Raw genomic sequence first — 23787 nt, forward strand, 5'->3', positions numbered from 1 at the left:
CCTATAAAGTAGGTAATACGTTTAAGGGAAATTTTAAATCAAAATTGCTTTTAAAAATGTTTACACTTCTGAGGGCTTCCCTGGCAGTCCAGTGGTTAAGACTTCACCTTCCAATGCAGGGGGTGCGGGTTCGATCCCTGGTCGTGGAGCTAAGATCCCACATGCCTCAGGGCCAACGAAACCAAAACATAAAACAGAAGCAATATTGTAACAAATACAATAAAGACTTTAAATAATGGTTCACATGAAAAAAAATCTTTAAAAAAAATGTTTACACTTTTGGCAGTTGATTGGTAGGCTTCAATTATCTAGTAAATTTGTTCTTTGGGAAAAACATCATATGCAGGTTAAATAAAGTCCTTTGGCCTAGGTGGAAAAGAAGAAAGAGGCGGCAAAAATAGATGACCAAAAATCTATCTGTAGAAACATGAAAAAGTCCTTCCTCTCAGAGACTTTACCCTGATCACTGATTATTAGAATTACTACAAGGTGTTCTGAGGCCCAAGCCTGACACCTATTTTAGAATTAGCAAGAGCCCAGTCTTATCATATCAGTCTTGCCACTATAAATTATCATAACTTTTAGTGCACAGATGTTTTATTTTCCAAAACCCTTTCTAGCTATCATTTGTTGAACCTCTACTCTGTTAGCTGTTTTCCATAGTTTACCACTGTTTTCCATAGTTTATCACTAACTGTTTTCCATAGTTTATCACTAACTGTTTTCCATAGTTTATCACTAACGCTCACAATATTCTGCAAGAAGTTCTTATGACAACTATTACACAAAAGAGGTGGTTGTGAAACTTGCCCCTGCTGCCAAAAACTCTTTCCACTATCCCACACTACCTCTTTGATAAAAGAATTAATGGTGTGCAATTAACCTCTAAATCAAGCTTTTTGTTTGGGAATTCTTATACTTGCAAAATTCAACCTATGGAGGCAGAAATGAAGGAAAATCAGAAATGACACAGAAAATTTATGAACGTGAATATTTAATCTCTATTCCATTCGCAACCGTTGATTGTAGAACAATTTTTAATGAATTGAATGGAAGGAAAATTCATTTCATTAACCTTTCATATAAATGTATTATTATTGAACTAAACAGACCACTGTACTTGCAACTCAGTTCGATGTTAATTAGATTACAAGCATGAGGCTTTAAATCAAAAAGAAACAAAAGGAGCCATCAGCAAGCTTCTCAGCCAACACTTGTTTGTTTGCTGGTTAAAATGGATTTTTACCTGCAATACAATTTGCTATGCTTCTTTTATTTTCTGACATTTTCAAGTGGATTTTCTTTTGCTTCTATTTGCTGACACTTTATATTAAAAATAAAAATAAATAAAACCTTGAGAATCAGCAAAGAACACATTCTTCATGTAGCAATGTTTTACCTGCTCAGCTGGGAGTAATCATTCCTATCTCTCCAGAAAACTATGCTTCTATTTTTTACTAGTCTGTCTTATCGTATGCTGAAAGTACATGCAAGAGATTGAAGGCTATTTTAGAAAACACCATTATTTAGTTTGCAACCCAGAGTCAGAGGCTCAAATGGCCTAAACGTAATGTTCTAACCAAATCTGCAGCTGTGAATTGTTTTTCTCTTCAACATGGCTTTTGGTACACTGAATATCAATTTCTAAAAGAAATCTGCTCTCAATCATAATTGTTTCATATCATATCAACTTTTTTTCCCAAAATTAGTTTTAAACTAATTATATCAAAAGTGTTAAAGTAACAAGTTTATGGGAAAATCATATTTTGAAAAGAAACCAGAAATCTGATAAGCAGTTAAAGATGAAATGACAACCAGGAGTTAAATAACTAAGTAGGTGTCAATTTCTAGCACTGGAGGAATTCCCAGTGTTAAAGTTTATGTCAAATTATAAGATGTGTCTACCATCATCTGGAGTTTCCCTTTTAAACTTTAAAAGTAAACAATGAAAGAAGTTTGAAGTCCCCTAGAGTAATGGTTCTGAACTGCCCGTATCTTGTGCCTTCACTCTATGGGTGTGGCATAGGAGGAGTGTAAAGTCATGCCAAGAAGAAAACCAGGGAATTTTCTGAACAATCGCCAAGAAATCACCTGGCTTCAGCATGAGTTCTGTGCCCATGCCCTACCAACCCTCCCTCTACCCCAGAACACAGAGCATGTGTGCCTTCACACATATAGACTGGTCCTGGGGAAAGTGCTAAAACCAGAAGCAAAATGGAAAAAAAAATGGTGGGCAGAGAGAATTACGAAAAACACTGACGCCAACAATGTGGGAATTAAAGGATTCACTAACTATTGAAAAAAACACTTGGTATCTCAGCTATCATAATGTAACTCTACCCAAACCATGCAGAAGGTCAAAGTCATACAATAACATAACATATCTCTTGAAACGTCAAATCTATTTGAAGTTTCTGGGAGACAATCTTTTTAATTAATAAACTTTGTTTTTAGAGCAGTTCTAGATTCACCACAAAACTGAGTGAAAAGTACAGAGAACACCCATATAACCACTGTTCTGACACACGCATAACTTCCTGCACCACAGTGGTACTTTCTTATAATCAATGGAGAATTATTTTTATATGAAAATTATAGAAGAAAATAAAAGAGTTCACACAATTTTTAAAAACATAAATAAATACCCATCTCCGTTCCATCTATAGCCCCAATCCTTGGAATAGTACCTCTCTTCTGACTTTTTAGGTATTTGGGAAAGCAAAGTTTCAGAAGGGCTGCCTAAACCACTGATAGCCTTTATCTTTGTCAATTGCTAGCTCACACAAAGAGTCTCCAGAAAAGAATATGTATTGGGGAGACGGACATGACAGGATGACATGAGCAAGTGGTAAGAGCAGGGCTGAAAGGCAAGAATATATGCCCAAAAAAACTTACACAAATATTTCACACATGCTTTTCTAAACAATAAACTTCACAGTCTACCTCTTTCCCCTTCCTATATTAGGTAATCTTTCTACACTGGCACATGTGTTAAGGTGCCACACATCAAAATGAAAAACAAGAAAAAGGAAAATGTCTGCCCCTCAATACCTACCAGCACAAAAACATAACAATACACTTTATATCTTTTCAAAAGAGAAGGGGTTCCATTTCTAGGCAAGATAGAGTAAGCATCCAATCTCTCCCACTGAATACAACCACATCCTGGAAAGACTTCATGGAAGAGCTCTCTGTAAATGGTAGCAGATGAATTGAGGAAGGAGACCAGAATTCAAAGCAGTACCAAATCAGCAATGGGTTTTCTGTTGGTCTGTTTATTCTTCCCATCTGGTATCACCCATCTTGGATTCAAAAGCAGCTTAAAATGAGGAAGTACTAATTGGTGCAAACAGAAAGCTCTCCAAGTAAAGTCCTCTTCTTCTGGTCAGAGAAGCAAGAAAGAGAACTCCCAAGGGTCAGAAAGAGTGGAGAAATCCCATTTTTAAAATCCTCTTTTCATTCTTTCCCAGTCCACACCCCAGGCAAACCAACAGTGCCAAGGACAGTAACAGCAGTGGCTGCTGGGCAGGCATATAAAATTCTAAGGAAGAGGACCCTCATCACAGGAGCTGTGGTCCCCAGAGCTCAGGATGAGTCCTAATGCTTTTTTTTTTCTCTCTCTCTCTGCCCTCTCACTACTTGATGCCTCATAAAGACATGATTATAGGACATGCATGGCAGAGCAGGGAAACTAAAGCCCTAGTTTTGGCTAGAGGATGGGAAGGGAGGAGGGCAACCAGAGAGCTGGAAAGTGTTGGGGAATTTTTGAAAAGACATAGGAGGGAGCTTATGAGAGATCCCATAAAGAGGTGTTTGGATCTGACCTTAAATAGCATACCAAGGCTTTGGGAACTAAACTACAGAACAGACTACCACCTGGTTCTCAAACTGGCCATTGGGTGGTGCATACAAAAGAAAAGTCCCAGTAGAACTACAAAAACTCTGAAAACTTAACGGACTTTGGAACCAAAGTCCACAAAATATGGGCTGAGACTTATAGCCTGAATCTAACCAGGTAAATTGTCTATTAAAACAAACTATATTCTTCTTAAAATGTAAACAAGATGCAATGAATAATACCAAAGCATTCAGGATATAAGCAAAATTACTTGGCCTATGAAGAACCAAAAAAATCTCTACTCACAAGGAAATAAGGCAATAAACAGATGCCAACTCTGAAATGACACAGAAATTAAAATAATCAGGCAACTATTATATCCATGCTGCAAGAAGGGCAAATAGTCTTGTGAAAAATGGAAAGACAGACATTCCCAGCAAAGAAATAAAAGATATAAAGAAAAACCAAATAAAAAATTTTAAACATAAAAATACAATAACTAAAGTGAAATATTTAGGAATGGGCTCAATAGCAGAGCTTTGATTACAGAGAAAAGAATCAGTGAATTTAAAGATAGACCAAAAGAAATTACCCAATCTGAACAACAGAGAGAAAAATAATTGAAAACCAAACATATTCAGAGCCTCAGGAATATGTTGGGCAATAACAAAAGCTTTAATATTCATGTCATTGGTATCCCAGTAGGAGACGATAAGAAATGTGGAGCAGGAAAAAAAAAAACTTGAAGAAATGATTTTAAATCTCCCACAATATGTGAGACACAAACCTTCAGATTCAAAGTTGGCAAACCCCAAATAGGATTAACCCAAAGAAATCCATGTCTAGAAGCATCATAATCAAAATACTGAAAACTAAAAACAAAGAGAAACATCTTGAAAGCAGTCCGAGAAAAATACCATATTATTTGCAGGGAAATAACATTTCAAATGACTGCAGACTTCTCATCAGAAACAGCAGCGGAAAGACATTTTTTAAAGGGCTGAAAGAAAAGAAGTGTAAACCTGGAATTCTATACTTCAGGAAAACATCCTTCAAGAATGATGCTGAGGGCTTCCCTGGTGGCGCAGTGGTTGAGAGTCTGCCTGCCGATGCAGGGGACATGGGTTCGTGCCCCGGTCCAGGAAGATCCCACATGCCGCGCAGCGGCTGGGCCCATGAGCCGTGGCCGCTGAGCCTGCGCGTCCGGAGCCTGTGCTCCGCAACGGGAGAGGCCACAGCAGTGAGAGGCCTGCGTACCGCAAAAAAAAAAAAAAAATGATGCTGAAATACAAAGAACTATGAAAACTTAAGAGTTAAAAAACAAAGGGTCTGGGCTTCCCTGGTGGCACAGTTGTTGAGAGTCCGCTTGCCGATGAAGGGGACACGGGTTCGTGCCCTGGTGCGGGAAGATCCCACATGCCGCGGAGCGGCTGAGCCCATGAGCCATGGCCGCTGAGCCTGCGCGTCCGGAGCTTCTGCTCCGCAACGGGAGAGGCCGCAACAGTGAGAGGCCCACGGACCGCAAAAAAAACGGGAGAGGCCACAGCAGTGAGAGGCCTGCGTACCGCAAAAAAAAAAAAAAAATGATGCTGAAATACAAAGAACTATGAAAACTTAAGAGTTAAAAAACAAAGGGTCTGGGCTTCCCTGGTGGCACAGTTGTTGAGAGTCCGCTTGCCGATGAAGGGGACACGGGTTCGTGCCCTGGTGCGGGAAGATCCCACATGCCGCGGAGCGGCTGAGCCCGTGAGCCATGGCCGCTGAGCCTGCGCGTCCGGAGCTACTGCTCCGCAACGGAAGAGGCCGCAACAGTGAGAGGCCCACGTACCGCAAAAAAAAAAAAACAAAAAAAAAACAAAGGGTCTTCCCTGGTGGCACAGTGGTTAAGAATCCACCTGCCAATGCAGGGGACACGGGTTCAATCTCTGGTCCACTAAGATTCCACATGCCGCGGAGCAACTAAGCCCGTGCACCACAACTACCGAGCCTGCTGATAGAGCCCAGGCTGAGCCCACGTGCCACAACCACTGAAGCCTGTGTTCTAGAGCCAATGCTCTGCAACAAGACAAACTACTGCAATGAGAAGCCCGTGCACAGTAACGAAGATCCAATGCAGCCAAAAATAAATAAAACAAATAAATTTTAAAAATAAAAAACAAAGAACCCAATAAAAAATGGGCAACAGATTTGAACAGACACTTCAGCAGAGAGGATATTCAGATAGCAAATAAGCACAAGAAAAAGATGTTCAACATCATTAGCCATCAGCCAACATTAGTCAAGAAAATGCAAAGTAAACCACTATATACCTATTTGAACAGAAGACAAACAAAACAAAGACAATACCAAGTGCTGATGAAGATACAGAGCAACTAGAATTCTCATACACTGTTGGTATAATGCAAATGTCTGGAAAATAGTTTTTCGGTTTCTTATAAAGTAAAATACAGATTTACTATAATCCAGCAATCATACTTCTAGGTGTTTATCCTAGAGAAATAACAGACGTTCACACAAAACCTGTACATGAATGTTTACCACTGCTCTATTCATAATTTCCCCAAACTGGGAACAATCCAAATATCCTTCAAACGGATGAACAGATAACTCTTTTATTTTTCAGGTCTGATTTTTATTACTAGCATTTCGCCCATTTGCCAACTACTCCAGACAGGGTCAAAGTACAACCCAAATAAAGTCAAGGGACAAATCTATTAAGATCAATTCAGGGTTGTGAGTCATGTGAATGATTTAAAATTTTTAAAGGTGTTTTGAAAAGTAAAATGATGCTTTGGGCATCTCAATGAGAAGCATGCACAAACACACACAGACAATACACACTGCAAACCCTATAATGAAACAAAAAGAATACTTAAAAGTGAAATGCACTTTGTATAAAACAAACAACAAAACTACCATGGAAGTAGAGTTATTTATATAAATATTATATTTATATAAATTATTATTTAAAGTAAAGCCAAAAATATAAAGTTATGAGATTAAATATAAAAAATGGATAGTAATATGTATAGTTAATCTCATTATTCACAGATTCTATATTTGTGAATTCAACTACTTACTAAAACTTATTTGTAACCCTAAAATCAATACTCCTGGTGCTTTCATGTTCATTCAAGGACAAGTGCAGAGCAGAAAAAATTTGAGTCACCCAATACACATATTCCTAAAACAAGCTGACACTTTGTCTTCTTACTTCAGCTGTCATAAGTAAACAAGTATCCTTTTCACTGGTGTTTTCAGTTTTTGGTTTTTTTTTGTTTTTTGTTTTTGCGGTACAAGGGCCTCTCACTGTTGTGGCCTCTCCCGTTGTGGAGCACAGGCTCCGGACGCGCAGGCTCAGCGGCCATGGCTCACGGGCCCAGCCGCTCCGCGGCATGTGGGATCCTCCCGGACCGGGGCACAAACCCGTGTCCCCTGCATCGGCAGGCGGACTCCCAACCACTGCGCCACCAGGGAAGCCCGTGTTTTCAGTTTTAAATGGCCCCCAAGTGTAGTGCTAGAGTGTTCCTAAGTACAAACCTGTTATGTTCCTTAGAGAGAAAATACATGTGTTAGATAAGCTTTGCTCAGCAATGATTTACAGTGCTGCTGGCCATGAGTTCAATGTTAATGAATCAACAATATATATTAACTCAGGTATATTTAAACAGAAGCACACATAAAACAAAGTTTTGTGTTGATCAGTTGACAAAAATGTTGTGACCAGAGACTTGCAGGAACCTAACCCTGTATTTCCCATAGGAGCAATGGTTCAGTATTTGCTAACTCAGTATTTGCTCAACTCACAGAACATAATAACCACCTTGAATAACCAGAACTGATTGTTAATTTTAATTTGAGGAAAAGGAAACCATTTTCCCCTTGGCTGTGACACCCAGTGAAGTGGCAAACGTGCAAGAGCTCTACTGTTCTTTGCTCTCTCCTGGAGCTCTAGGGCAGGAAGCAGAGAAAGAATGGATACCTACACCTATGCATAGTGGTACAATTACTAACAATAACCATAATAGCTACTACTCATTAAGTGCCTCCTAATTTACCAACACTCTTCCAGGTGCTTTACATTCATTCACTCATTCTTTAAACAAATATTTGCATGATTAGCTCCATGCCACGTCCTGTGCCAATGAAACCCAAGGGAGAGAAGATAGACACTGTCTCTGCACTTCTAAAGCTCATATCTAGTGCAAGAGGAAACAAATACACAGTGAAAAAATAAAATAAGTTGTGAAAGTACAATAAAGAAACAAAACATGTAGAGTAATAAAGAATAACTGGTGGGGGAGACATACGTTATTTTAAAACATACCCAGAAAAGGTACCATTTAAGCTGAGAGTTAAGGATGGTAAGAAGCCAACCAAGGAAAGAGCACTGCAGGAAGGGGTGCAAAGGCCTGAGACTAGAAAGAGTGTAGTATGCTCATGGAATTCAAAGAACCCCACCTCAGTGGGAAAGAATGGCATGAGATGAGTCATTTAGTTCCCATAATGACTTTGGAAAGTAGGCATTATCAACTCTATTTTTAAAATGAAGAACTTGAAGAGTTCAGAGAAGTAAAGAAACTTGCTCAAGTTGCACAGCTCGTGGGCAAAAATTCAATCAGGATGGATTGATGCCAAAATCCATACTCTTTCACTTACATCATGCTGCCTCCCACTTTCTTCCTGCTATCCTATGACTCACCCCCAAAGATTCTCCTGTCTCACTAAGGTAGATATATTTATATACCTTAAAGAAAAATAACTAAGTCACAGAAATGTAATAAATAGGACTTGATGTCAACAAGTACAGTTGATATACGCTCTTTCTCTGTCTGTGTACATCCTGGGACCTTATGCACTTCTAAATAGTCACATCCTACTGCTGACACATGTTCAGTAATTACGTTATTATCCTCATTACATCTCTGTAACCCCTTGATGCCAGTGCTTTCTCTCAATCATGAGCTAATCTAGCTTTCCCCTATGAGACATGAAAAGAAAATGGCTTTTATTTTTATAGATAGAAAAACTAAGGTAAAGAAAGGTTAAAGTTCACAATGTCTTCCTCTTAGCACATCACAGTTACCCTAAACCGGCAGTTCTGTTTTGCACATAGTATTTACAGAGATTTAATCCTGAAAGGGTCTATGCCAGGGATTCAGGTTTCCCATTTTCCTTCTTTGTTTTTGTTTTCTTAGGTAGTTATTTATGTGACTGTCCTCCTAACTAAATGGACCAATCTGGGCATAAACCATTTTCTATTTTCTCTGCTTATAGAAAGGAATGGTTTATTTCAGCACTGCAGATAACATCTTGAGGTCTCAGGAGGATGACAAATTGAAACAGTCTCTTTCTTGCCTAACATTTCTTACCCAAGAGTCAAGTGATGATGTTAAGGAACAAATTTCTCTTCTCCTGACAATTTGTACTTATTTTCTTAATAGCCCTGCTAAGATTCAACGAATTTCAGTTTGCTTAGAGCCTACTTAGTGCCTGCCAACAAGCACAGGATGCTTTCATTCATCTGTGTAACAGTCCTATTGGTGAGGCAGTCCTATAAAATTATGGCAGCAATTCCAAACCAGAAACAGCAGAAATAGGGTTAATGAACTATCTTTCAAAAGAGCCATCAGAATAGCACAGCAGTTCTTACATAACTAGAAAACTTAATAAATTATTTTGATTGAGAAATATTCAGAAATTTTATTGAGGTATAATATCAATGTGCAAAAAATTACCTGTTCAGTGGTATTATCTGTATGTTACAAAATCATGTGAAAACAAGCACAACAACTGAATACAACTGCATAACTCTACTAATAAATCTATGTCTTGGTAATCATGCACAAAGAATAACATTCACAGACAACTGATGCCTCGACTGGCTAAACAGTTCCAGATTAATGTTGTTCTTTGACCTGTTAGATTCTTCTTGCACATAATTCTGGTGCGCTATTTGACAGGTACCTTTGGCGCAGCAATGGTGTGATTCACACCTCTTCCAAAGGTCACAAATTGCTAACATTGTACCCTCTATCCTTTAAGCTCTCTTTCTATAAAACTTTTAAATTGAAACATTATTTTCTAGTATTATTTGTTGACAAGTTTTAAACTGCAGAGTCAAAATGATTTCATATTTTTAATTAAATTCACCTTTGGCATTTTTCTGTAACTTTAACCTTTCATCAATAACATATTCTCTAACTACCATGTATCATGTATTCAGTGCTACAGAGATATATAAGCAGAGATAATTAATCTCAGCTTTCAGAAAGCATATAATCAACTTGGGAACATATGTAAAAGCTGCACATTAAATAATTAAAGAATTGTTTCAAAGTAACATATGAACAAGTGCATATAAAATTGAATATGGATCCTCCCCAATTTACAGAGGAATTGTTTTCTAAAAGTTCATTTTCAAGCCAGTTGTTCAGAATGTTTTAAGCATTTTTCCATTAAAAAAAAACTATCCTGTAAAGGGTAGTTATATTATCCAGCCAGTTCACAATGACCTACTTCATAGAAAATGCCACTGGATTACAAGACTAGCAATATTACAGAAAGGAAAAGAAATGGAACTGATATTCATTAGTATGTGACAAGCACTTCCACGCAAGTAATCCTATTTAGTCTGAATAATCCTGCAAGGTAGATTATTATGTCTTCCTTTAAAGATAAGGACCCTGAGGCTGATAAAGGTTAAATAACTTGCCCAAGGGAAGAGCTTGTAAATGACAGAACAGATTCAAACCCAGAACTGCCTGGCTCTGAAGCCAGGTCTCCATTCCTACAACATGCAGCTTCCCTTTAAAACAGCATTTATAAAGGAACATTTTTTTCGTGTTCCAAATGGGAATGTCAGAAATACATTTCACAACCCAAAAGCTCCTGAAATGCAGAAACAATGATTTTTCATCTTTGTATCTCCAATGTGGTGTTTCACACAGAGTAGTTACCCAATGATTACTGAATGAATGAATGAACGAACAAACAAATAACAAATTAACAGAAAATGAGTTCTTCAAAAGCAGGGTTTTTTTTTTTAATTCATATCTAAATACATATAGCCTACCATAGACATATAATCTACCCATCAATAAATATATTAGTAAAGAATTCCATCCTGCTAGCACACCTCTCATTCTGCTTTTCCTAAATTTGTAATCCTGACTGCTTCCAAATTCATTCCTTGAACTCAATGTCTTTCAAAATCTCAGTTCTCTCCTCCTTCCTTTCCTTAGACACTGAAATCCAGAAGACTAAATCTATATTTACATCTCTTACGGGCTCAGCAAGCTCCCTAGCCAGGACAGATATGAATTTAACCTAGTAAGCTTTACCCATAATGCTCTTGGACCTCGGAGTTTGAAAAAGATGCACAGCCCCTTGGGGAGAAATTATCCAAACCAGTATCAATGAAGTGGATTTATTTTGTCCAGAGGAAATGCAAATGAACTTAGTTGCATCAAGTTCCTGAAAGTACACTTCTTAAGCAAATTAAGAAACCCATTTCAAGTTGTTTGAAAGGAATCTTGGCTGATACTTGCAAATGAGTCTTCTACAGAGAAGTAGCTCTGATTCCACAGCTTTTCATTTCATATGGTCTTAGAGATGAATATTCAGATCCCACATCAACATTTAATGAAATGGATAGAATCCCAAAGGCTTAAAAACTAGGTTCCACTTCATAATCTGTCATTCTCTCTACCTTCTTTCAGGATACATTAATTTTTTAAGAAGTTATTTTAACTAGCTTCTAAGATACATTTTTAACCACTACAAGTTCAAAAATGATGTACAAAGCTCCTAATTTAATTGGTATCTTATGTAAAGAATCCTTTTTAATTATACAATTGTGACTATAATTAAATAAAAATATAGAAGAGATAGAAATAAAGGTTCTGAAGTTCTCACGTTAAAAGTCCTTGAAAAAAAAGACAAATCATTTTCTTAAGCTCCCAGAGAGTACACTTAATATCCTATACCAACCATGTTGATTATTTTCAAAATTATCCTGAATATTATTAATGGCAAATGTTAAACTACCAAATACCCTGTACTATTGATAAGTTCTCTCTGATGACATGGCTCAGCAATTTCAGTATATACACTGTGAAACAAGAGAACCAGAAGTACTTTCAAGAAAGAACAACAAAATCTTCATTCCCTTCAGCAATTGGCTCAGAGCAATGAAACAGAAATACGTGTTTTTAAAACATACTTTATATCCACATTTAAATGCCTAATTAATCCTAATAATTAAATGCAGCCACTAACCACTTTCTTTGCAAGACCTCTTTTTTACTCCCATAAACTCTGGAATTTAATAGAAATCATTGTGTCGTTATGGCCAGGGTAATAAATGCCTATTGGTCAATAAGCTCTGAACCTTAACAGGCAGTTAACTAATTCAGTTGGAAATAAGACCAATAGTTCTAATGGCCTCTAATTTCACTGCAAGAGTCCAGTCTTATGAACTATAGATGGTTTTCATGAGCTCTTCCTACAGCAGAAAACAGCAATTTAAATGTAAAAGACATGCATTTGAAATTCAAGTGCTTACACTGATTTCATTTGCCAGTGAGACCACAGATCAGAAGAGGTCCTTCCAGAAGAAATATTTAAGTGCAATAAGTAGAGCCAATGCAAACAAAAATAAAACCATTTTAAATTACAAGAGGTCAATTTAGTCTATTTGAAAATCATTCAAATTTTCTTTTGTTTATTTCAAACAATCTGAATAATTTTTTTTTTAACTGGACAAAAGTAACAACTGTACAAACACCTTGTAATAAAAACAAAAAGGGAGGCTTAGAAAGTTGATCTCTTCCTGCTGTCTCACTCATCCTCCCCTGAGAGTGAAGGCTTCTAGATTTCAACATAAATAGATATAACAGTATACAGATATCAGTATACTTGAAATAAAATAGTTTGGAGACATTAGTATCCACTCAAAACCTGATCTTTTCAGCTGTTTGTCTCACACTGCAACAGCAGAGAAAGCATTTCAAGCGATGAAGTAAGAATGTCCCTCTGTCCTATACCAGGGGGTGTCTTGCATATGAAAATGAACTAGGTTATGTTCACTGTTCTGCTAGCATTCAATTCTGACCTGATCATTTTGTGCCTCTATCCACACTTCTAGAGTAGCTACACTTATGCCTAACAGGAAAATCTCTTAAATTACACAATTGGGCTCCTTATTCCTATGACATTTAACTTAAAAAGCATTTATATGCCAAATTTTAAAAAATCCTTATACTTATTCATCACTTACTTTGTCAATTATGGTGAAAGAAGTTAAAGTTCTTTGGCCTAATTTTATACCAAACTTCTGACAAACCTAAAGAAAACAAATCACTGTATTTTCTAGCCTCTAGTTCAATCATAATCACATTTAGCCTAATCTTCCTGATCGCACACTAATTAAGACAGTGATAATATATGGTAGTGAACTAGAACACTAGACAGGTAGTAAAGAAACCTTGGGCTGGTACTAGCCTTGTAATGACCAGTTATATGAATTTCAATTACTTTCCCTCTCCCAGCCTCAATTCCATCATTTCTAAAGTGAGGGGTTGGGTTAAATGATCTCTTAAGGGTCTTTAGAACTGTGTAACATCCTAAAATCCTGTTCTATGAAATGTAATCTTCTTTAATTATTTATAGAGTGGTTAACTGCTGAGGCGTCCTAAATTTCTCCTTAATACTTCCACATTCACTATCATTTGGAATCTTGTGATTATCATACTTGGTTTCATTTCAATGTCTCTTTTTCAAACATTTTTTTCCAAAAAGTAAACCTAACATAAGAGTCCTGGATAAGATATCTGCCACCACCATCCTTCCCCCAAGGCAGGGCAAGCTTTCCCTTTTAACAAAAACACTTGCAATTGGCAAGAAGGGTGTGAGCCAGTCTATTTCTTTCCATGTGTTAATGAACCACCTACTGCCAAATGGAACTCTTTCCTTACTTCCAGACCAGTAAACACCATTTTCTGATGATGTAAAATGACAAAGTACTAATTAGAAGGAATCTAATATGAAGTCACAATTCTCATTAACTGGAAGTTATTAGAGTAATTACTAACAAATCACATTATCATTAGACAAAAGAAAATGACAAAATTGATTTATGCGTTCAAGAGTCTCTAATAAATAGGGTCTACAATTAAGGTCCTCTATAAAGTGACCAGAGTAGAGAAAATAACATTTTACAGGTTTAACGAATGCTCTGAAAATATCACATTTTTTTTATTGTCCAGATGTCATTTTCCAGCGTTAAATATAGCCTGAAATATTGAATTAAACTAGATGACTAGGAAGAGAAAATACTTTAAAGTCTCCAAAGAGTACAACCTGTAGCATCTTCAAGAGGCTAAAACAATCCTAATGATGACTAATGCCCTGAGGATCCCAAGAAGCATCTAACTCTAAGGTCAAAAGAGTACTGCCTTTGTTCAGCTCCCTAATTAAGATGAATTGAAGATAAATGCAAACAAAAATTGTGGGCATTTGGAGACCAATACATCAAAACAATAGAGGAAGAAAAAAAAAGCTGCTCAATTAATTGCAAAGTCTAACAACATGAGTAAATTTCATGTTTCTCTTGGAATTTGTCAGACTTCCTAATTCTTTCCTTAGGGGTTTTTGCAATTTTGAACTAGCTCAGATTATATCATAAACACGTTTTAATGTTAGTCAATTTTGGTATGTATTTGTACTCTGAACATACTTCAAAACTCTGTAATAAAAAGTTACTGATCTGAGGAATTCCCTGGTGGTCCAGTGGTTAGGACTCTGTGCTTCCACTGCAGTGGACACGGGTTCGATCCCTGGTCGGGGAATTAAGATTCCGCAAGCCGCGTGGTGCAGCCAAAAAAAAAAAAAAAGTTACTGATCTTTGGTTTATAAAAGTTAAAATTGTTTCTTGTGTTAAATTCCCTAATTGCTACATATGGACTAGGTTAGAGAACTATGTTCTCAGAGCATAATTAACATGCTAATGTGATGGTGCAATAAAAAGTTAATATTACTAAAAAATTATTTTACAGTTAATTTCATAATTTAAACTCAAAATTTTTATGCTAATATATTTATCACATTAGTAATCAAGTAAAAACACATTTCTCAACTAAAAGGTAGAATAAATTTCAAATGTTTCTTTCAAAAAAATTTAAACTACATTTATCTTGTTTGTTTGGTTGGTTGGTTTTTTTTGCCTTACCGGGGGGCTTGTGGGATCTTAGTTCCTCAACCAGCGATTGAACCTGCGCGCTTGGCAGTGAATGTGCAGAGTCCTAACCATTGGACTGCCAGGGAATTCCCTACATTTATCTTATTTTAAAGATTTAGGGACTTCCCTGGTGGCGCAGTGGTTAAGAATCCGCCTGCCAATGCAGGGGATACGGGTTCGAGCCCTGGTCCGTGAAGATCCCACATGCCGTGGAGCAACTAAGCCTGTGTACCACAACTACTGAGCCTGTGCTCTAGAGCCCGTGAGCCACAACTACTGAGCCCACGTGCCACAACTAATGAAGCCCACACACCCAGAGCCCGAGCTCCGCAACAAGAGAAGCCACCGCAACAGAGTAGTCCCCACTTACCACAACTAGAGAAAGCCCGTGTGCAGCAACAAAGACCCAATGCAGCCAAAAATAAAAAGATAAATAAATATTATTTTTTAAATGATTTATATTATTCTAATTAAAGAATATATGTTCATTCCAGAAAATTTAGGAAAAATAAAAAGCATAACAAAGATTTAGTTCATCCTTTAATCTCACTACCCAGAGATCATCACTTTCATTTTAGCTTATATATTGCCAATATTTTTCTATTCAAACATATATTATTTTACAAAATTTGGAATTTCTCTAATTTTTTATGTTGGTTTAAATTGATTTAAAATAGTCATTTGGTTATATAAACGTCACAGATAAAAGTGGACAAAGCAAGATGAAATTAATTTATAAGACACTTAGATTTTATATATGTATGATACATGCAAAAAAGTATGTGTAAAATTATATGTACATGCATATATGTGTAAAAGCATGTGTTAAGAACATATCTTTCATACAGATCCAATCAAACTTGTATATCAGAGCTGAGGGCATACCACAGTTTTATCAGATAAATGTATCCATGCAGCATGTCTAATTTGTAGAACAAACTGTTGATCGTATTATAACTATATAATGGAAACTAGCCAGATAAGAGAAACTAGAATAGCTTAAAGTATAAAGTATTTTTCAAATGAATGTGAGAAATTAACATATACAAACTCAGACCTAAACTACAAATTTTATTAGACCCATGAGAGGAAATTCCAAAAACCTTTTAATTCACATCAGCCTCTGCTACTAGAGAACCAGGCTAATTCTCACCAAAAAAAGAAAGTTAAGCAAAAGAAATATTTTCACTGTGACAACTTCTAATTGGTGGCAAAGGGAACATACATACACATGTAAACATAATGAAAAAGTACAACACCTTATGAGTGATGCATATTAAATTACAGATTTACTTAATAGTAAGAACCATCTCCAAAATGTATAATCCACAAAGTTGTTTAAATATAGATTAAAACACAATAGAGATTAGACAGAAAATCCTGGATGGGGAAAGTCACATGCGTCTTTAAAAGTTTGTGATACAGAGGAGTAACACTGTCCTAAATCTAATTCAAGAATTCAAAGGATTACTTTTATGGAGCACCAGTAAGTCCTTTTTGTGAGACTTGTAGAACGTGGCACTGGAGATGAATATAATTTAATTTGGAACATGTGCAACCATCTATAAACATCTTTTGGGGTCTGTATACAGCAACATTTTCACTGAGTTATGTATTCTGCACACCAGTACAGCTGCTCTATAGCTTTCAAATGCCGATATAAAACTAGCTTCTACCTATTTAAAAAATTACATGAACAGTAAAAACTTGGATTAACCCAGTGTTCTGGTATTTTTAATTTCCTTGGGAGCATACAGAAAGGACAAAGAAAAGAATTCTTTATTTCAACATTAAGTATATGCTATTGCTTATACATGAACATAACCACATATGTATATATCCCCAATTACCCTTTAGCAGTATTATAAAATTCTATACAAACAAATAGCATTTACTATTTTAAAACAGCCTTAGTCATTCTACTAGTCATTTGGCTTCTGCTCTATGTCTACGAAAAAGTGTGCTAACCATCACCAATCCTGTCATCACAGGTCCAGAAATTTAGTGTGGTGTCTTGCAACACAAGTCAGAAATTAGACTACATTTAAAACAAGTGCCTTCAAGCTGAGTCTTAAAGAACAGCCACTGACCAGAGAGAATAATGAAACATTCACTACCTGAAGCAACATTACCAAGAAAAGAACAGCAAATTCAACCATGCTTCCTTTAAAATAATCTCAACTCAAAATTTCTTCAGCTTTCCTATCTGATTAAAATAATCAGATATTAAGGTCTTTTTGAAATAGGCTTAAGAATTAACATACAACAAATACCTTGTTGCTAGTATTAAATCATGATACCACCTGTCAAACTAAAGAATCTGAAAGCATTAAGGAAATTGTAGGACTGAGTCTCTAACATGTTAAAAGATTTGGAATGTTTAAAGAAAACATAACTGAAAATAATAAATCCATTCTTCTGATTGTTATTATTAGCAATGAGAATTATTACAATTAACAACCACACAAGCACTCCACTTATGCCCTATTCTCAAAGTTATTTTATAATCATCCTAATTCTATAACCTGCATGAAATAAGATATAGCCCATTGGGATAGGGAAGTTTCCCAAAGGGGTGAGAAAATGAGTCTCTCTGACCTTAATTAGGAGGAGAAAGGGAGGGTTTTTTCTCTCCTTTCATCTCCAAAGGAGCTGGAAAGGCCCTGGCCCCACATGAAACCAGAGGTTGAATTCTTTTATGAATAAGGAGTGGAAGGGGAAGTAGAAGAACATGGGGATACCCTTACATATAGGACACTTGACATAAATCAATGCTCTCAACCACCCTAAACCATAAGAATTACCAATTCATTTTTCTAGTGAGGGAGAGGAGCCTCTGAGAGGCTGAGCAGCTACCCCATGTCACACACACTCAAGCAATTCAGTTGGGATTCAAACTCAGATCTAACTTCAAAGGCCCTGCTCTTTCCATGGAAGTATGCTGCTGCCCTGACTGAAGTTTTATTCAGCACAGTTTAGTCATAATACCTTTCTCTACTGAAATAAATAACTTTAATCAGCTGGTCTTAATATCACAGGAACTGAAATTAAAACAAACAAACACAACAACCACAAATATTTGGAACCACAAACGGATATGTCATATTATAGCCAATAAAGTGCTGGTTTAACAGAACTTCCAAAGCTAGACCCCTGAAAAAAAAAAACTCACAGGGAAAAAAAATAACTGCTGCCAAAATGCTAATAATCACCCTCTGAAGATCCTTACACAGCACGTGGGACTACTGAGTCCTCAAGTCCTGAACCATCTCCTTTCCCAGCCCTCCTTCCCTCCCATTTCCCTCAGCCTCACTCATCTCAGAGAGCTACGGTCACTGAATTAGCTGAGGTGCCTGCAATGACCTTTTATGGATCTGTCTGCCTGAGTTTGCTCACAGAGCCCAAGGCAAGAAACTCTAAATTTTAGTTGTTTTTATTTTTAAGAGAAAACATCATCACAAAAATATTAATGCTCCGGGTACATAAACAAGAAAAAATTCTTATGAAGCTCACTCTTTTTTTTTCAAAAACTTTTACTGCATAAATATTAGAACTTAAAACCCAGAAAGGCATATTATATTGGTTTTTCAAAGATAACAATGAATTATAAAATTACAGGGCTTGAAGGGATCTTAAGCAGTTACACAGACCATCATCTTTACTTCAAACAAAATTTATTGAAGCATTTTAAATAACAGGGAATTTATTCAATGTTAAAACCTTCTCTCAGAAAAAAAAGTCAGCATTCACAGGCAAATTATTTCATATAACTAATGTGAAACACTCATTTTCCCTTATAAACTTCTGAGTTCTTATTAAATCTTCGGGGTGGGAGTTGGTGGTAGGGACGGCTTGTGTGAAAGAAAGGAAAACAAACATTAAATGTCAGGCACTACCCTGGCTACCTTTCATATATGGTATCATTTCATCTCCACAACAATCTGTGAAATAGGTACTATTAGCTCATTTTACTAGCAGATATTAAAGTTCAGAAGGGTAAATAAAATGTCTAAGGCCAGAAGGTAACAGGTGGCAGATTTGGGACATTACCTCAGGTTTGCCTAACTAACTATCCCCCTCTCAGTTCATAGTTGATCATCCTTTATGCCAGAGATTACCAACCTCGTCAAAGTGGTTGTGCATTGCTTTCACTCTAATGTGTCCGACTGGATCACGGACAGCAACTTGAATAGCTGGGGATGAAGACATGTGCTGGCCAACAGCTCTTATTTGAAACACTGGGTCCACTCTATGATAATTGGAAACTTCTAAAAGCCAGGAGGGCCACAACAACTCCAAACTCTCAACAGAATTTGAGAACAAGAGATCCAAGCTGGCTGAAAATGGGCCACAGACTATGGGGGAAAGATCCAAAAGCTACCACCTGCTAGGGCAGGTGGCCGACAGTAGCCCTTGCGAGTGACAAGGAGTGGGACTTGTTGAAATAAATATCCATGAAAACTGCTTAATAGCCATCCTTGGTATACACTCCACAGATGGACAATCTCTGTAACATACAGGACTTTTTACATACAGACAATGCAGATAATATAGAGGAAGGGGAGCAGGGAGAGAATAGGGTAAAAATAAGTGCCCATCCCCTTGTTCCAGGGGATGGGGTAGGAGCTGCGGGAGAGCACTGGACAAGCATACTGCATAGCACAGAAAGAAAGAAATCAACTTAAATCAAAAGGAAAAAAACACAAAAATAAAAACAAAAAAATTAAAAGTCAAAAAACAAGCAAGCAAAAAATTCAAAAAACATTCAGTGACGTGATCAGGGTAGAAACAAACTAAAGATTTTAAAGGAAAAGCTCCTGAAAATCACTTTTCTCCTCAGTACATGCTCCTTCTACTTACCACTCTTCTTCATTTACGTGCACTCCATTCGATTTCGTATTTCATCCCTAGAGTTTCGTAATAGAGTCTCACCACAGGCAGCTTGAGAAGCAATCATCAGTACATTACTCAGCAACAATATACATGCATAGAACACCTAATGCCCCAGATCATCAAATTTACTCCTAACCTATTTGGAGCAGGTGAGGCCCACTAGGAAGGGCAGTGGGAAGAACAGCACCTATGCAATCTCACACATTGCGAGAGAGAGAGACTTAAAGCAATGGGGTTTTGACATCTCCCTTCAGAACTATCAGATGGGCACCAACCAATCAAAACCAAAAGCAGGCTTGCCACTTGAGTCTGAAGCAAGCAGGAAAGAGCCAAACACATGCCTTTCCACGATTCCAAGTCAGTCTAGATAGAACCTGTACCTTGATTTCAGACAGTCCACCTAGTGCTTGAGGGCTATGATAGGAGAAGATTCACCCTTGGGTAAAATCTATAGAAGAAAATAACCATTACACTCTTAGATACTAGAAACAACTGTAGAAAGATGTGGTCTCAGGTTGTCAAAAAAAAATGTGAAACCAGTAGATGAAACTCTAGCCCTTCCCCACATGCACAGTGGCCTCAAATCCTCCCATCTGCCTCCTGTCCTTGAAAGGTGGAATGTAGCTGAAGGGTCAAGGGAAAGAGATGATATTCAGCACTCCCTGGGGCTCCCAGAGGGTACCAGGTATGGGCCTAGCCTCACAGGCCTCCAGAGGTTACCTGAGCCCAAGATAGAGCACAGAGATTTCCTAAAATCCTTGGAATTAGCTCTCACCTGAGAGGAAGTAAGCCTTCCCTGAAGCCTAGAAGAACTAGAACAACTTCTCCATGTTTGAATCAGAACAGACAGACCTCCACAGGCGGTAGATATACCCAGCTGTTTGGGAGCTGACTTCCAAACATGTGGAGCTTTCATTCATGATCGAATGCTACTTAAGAGTTATAGACTACTTCTAACCAATCGATGGCTTCTGATCCCATACTCCCTGCTCAAGTGAACATGGAGAAACGAAATGTCAGCCTCTTTAAACATGCCAACTGGAAATCAAAGTGAAACGCTGAAGGAGAAGTGACAGCTCAGTGTTTCTAGTATAAATTCCCTGGTGTTCACTCTTAAAAGAATCGTCCCAGTCCTTTCCTGTTTGACATTTCCTTCCTTGCTCAAGCTAAAGTGGGGCCTGTGCATAATCACTGATGAACTAAATGCCCACACGACCACCTCAGGCGACACACACAGTGCACTGACGCAAAAAACAAAATCAATAATCTGCTGCTCTATGTCACATGGAAATCCTGACTGCTGTCAGCAGACAGGAGGAGGCTTGGGGGTTGCAGTAGAGACAATTAGAGCCCTTGGGAAAGCAGAGCAGAAAGTACTGAAACCTCCCCAAGTTCATCAGTTACACACACACAAACACGCACGTGTGCGCACATAAAATGAAAAGGCCATGTAGCCAGAGGTCATATTTTTCCAGCCTGCTAAATTAAAGTGACTGAAAAGCTCTGTAATTACATAGAAACAGATGAAATTGTTATCTTAACTGAATTGTAAATGTACTTTAAATGTCATAAGTTTTGATGCAATTTAATATTTTAAATGGACACTGCTCCATATAGCCTCTGACTGTATACCAAGCAGGTGGGGACATAAGCCATGTCCATTACCATGACTGAACAAAAGCCCATCCATCTGCCTGAGTAGTACAAAAAGATACTACAGAGAAACCAAAGAACAAACCCTCTCTGACTGGAGTTACAGAAAAGAGCACTGGAAAGGAGCCAAGAGGCCCGAGTTCAGTCTCAGCTCTGCCACAGTCACAACCTCCCTGGGCCTCAGGTTCCTTGTCTGTGAAACAGAGAAAAATAATCCCTGACATACTCACGTCACAAGTTACTGTGAGGATAAAATAAGATCAAATAAGTAAAAATGTTCTGTAAACAGTTAGATACAAATGTAAACAACCATTATAACTTATGCCATTATGTACTTGGGGCAAAATATGAAAACAAATCATTACTTACTGTAGCCCAGAAAAGATTTGAATTAACTTTCCACTAACCAGTTGGTTTAAAAAAAAAAAAAAAAAGTGGATGAATGACACATTCTCAGTGCATTACTATTAACCCCTTAGAGTGCTCAACACTTTTAAAAAAATTAACTCAACATTACATTACAATGAAGATGGGACAATAGTCTTCATGTACAAAACACAGACATACCTGTCTAGTATGTACCTAGGAGGGGAAAGAGTAAATAAATATATTGCTTTTCATATCTAACTCATTAGCAGAGACTGACATAAGCACTGGAGAAAAACAGATCCATTATCTCTCACCTTTCTTGGTCCCTTCCTACACACATTGTATATAAAATAGCAACTAAAGAAGACTTTAAGAGCAGTACTAAAGTGGCAAGTTTAAACATTAACTGCATTCCAGATAAAGTACAATTTTCTCAAAACTATATCAACTTATTTTTCTATTATACATTTTGTGTATCTAGCAGATTTACTAGCAATTTTAGGACTCAAATGTATTGTGTGTATGATTAATGCTGGTAAGAAAATCTTTATTTCAGTTTCTAGTCTTTTTAAAGTACTAATAGTTATCTGTTCATCAAAAAAAAAGAGGTTTTTTTTTTTCCATGCTTAATGTGTTTTGCTCAAACTCTCCAAAAATTTTCTTTGGAGTTAATCACAAGAATGGAAAGTTTTAGCTTTGATGGGATATTGTTTGAGGTCTGGATTAGGTTAAACTAGAAGATACTTCACACTTTGAGCTGTACAGGACTCCATGGATGGAACTGTATTTCTACAGTCATTCTTTCTTGTTATCACAGGCTCCACCAGAATGCTAAGGCAATCCAACACACACACACACACACATACACACACACACACACACACACACACACACGAATCTCTGAGTTAGGGGGAAGCCATCACAGCAATGCTGTCAGAAACAAAGAGGGCTGGAGTTAATGCACTGATAGTGGAGAAACAGAAAATGATTCAAGGAGTATTTAGGAGACCCCCTTGCTCAATTTTAAATCTTAATGCACCACTCTATGCACATATAGGAAACAGATAATTCTGTATGGTACATAAAGGTTGAGAATTACTGTTAAAATCCTCAAGAAATATTTCTCCAGAGGTGTCAGGAAAGGACTGACAACACTGCACAAAGAGAGTGTCTCCTAACAACCTGTGTTCTGCAAACAAAAGAGCTCACTCTCACAACAAACAGATTCCATTTTATATGTGTAGAGAAAGGATTGTTTAGTCCACTTAAAAAGAAAAATACTAACAAAACAGAAAGGAGAACATCATGTCTTAATATAGTCTTCCATCGTTTCAACCTTGGGCTCACTTGATCTGAAGAATTCCATATATGCTTTGAGAGGTGAAAAGCCTTTGTGAATAATTGAAGACAAAATAATGAAACCCTAGAACGTCAGAGACATAATATAGTTTTGTAGAATTCATCATGGAGCTTTTAAATTCCCAAATACTACATGCTGAATAATTTATTCCTGTGTCAATATGGGGCCAGCAGATGTTCATTCAGAGCCAATATTAACCCTCCTCAAGCTGAAAAAGCAGGAAAACAGGCTCTGTCTGAGATGGAAGGAGGCACTTAGTTTAAGTGAGATTATCTTGGTATTTATGAGAAAAATTAAAGCAGCTTTGGAAGTCAAGAAAAAACACACTACTTAGTTGGCAATCTTTTATCAAAGTCTGCTTAGAAAGATAAGGAGCTGAATTTCATGAAAAAACACAAATGGTTGAAACAGGGGGAGCTGATAACACCGCTCTCT

General features: G+C 37.2%; 1 protein-coding gene across 3 annotated transcripts in view; it reads right to left on the minus strand.

Annotated features, from left to right (window-relative positions):
* TTC28 (tetratricopeptide repeat domain 28) overlaps positions 1–23787 on the minus strand; it is a 540393-nt gene that overhangs the window by 294874 nt on the left and 221732 nt on the right. The window contains exon 1 of one of the 3 annotated variants that reach the window (XM_024741378.1): positions 19938–20050. The exons of the other annotated variants lie outside the window; for them this stretch is intronic. The gene's annotated coding sequence lies outside the window, so the exon portion shown is untranslated. Of the gene's footprint in view, positions 1–19937; positions 20051–23787 lie in introns of those variants that run through there. 3 annotated transcript variants of the gene reach the window in all.

This window comes from Neophocaena asiaeorientalis, unplaced genomic scaffold, assembly GCF_003031525.2.
Source record: "Neophocaena asiaeorientalis asiaeorientalis breed wild unplaced genomic scaffold, Neophocaena_asiaeorientalis_V1.1 scaffold648, whole genome shotgun sequence".
Taxonomy (NCBI): Eukaryota; Metazoa; Chordata; class Mammalia; order Artiodactyla; family Phocoenidae; genus Neophocaena; species Neophocaena asiaeorientalis.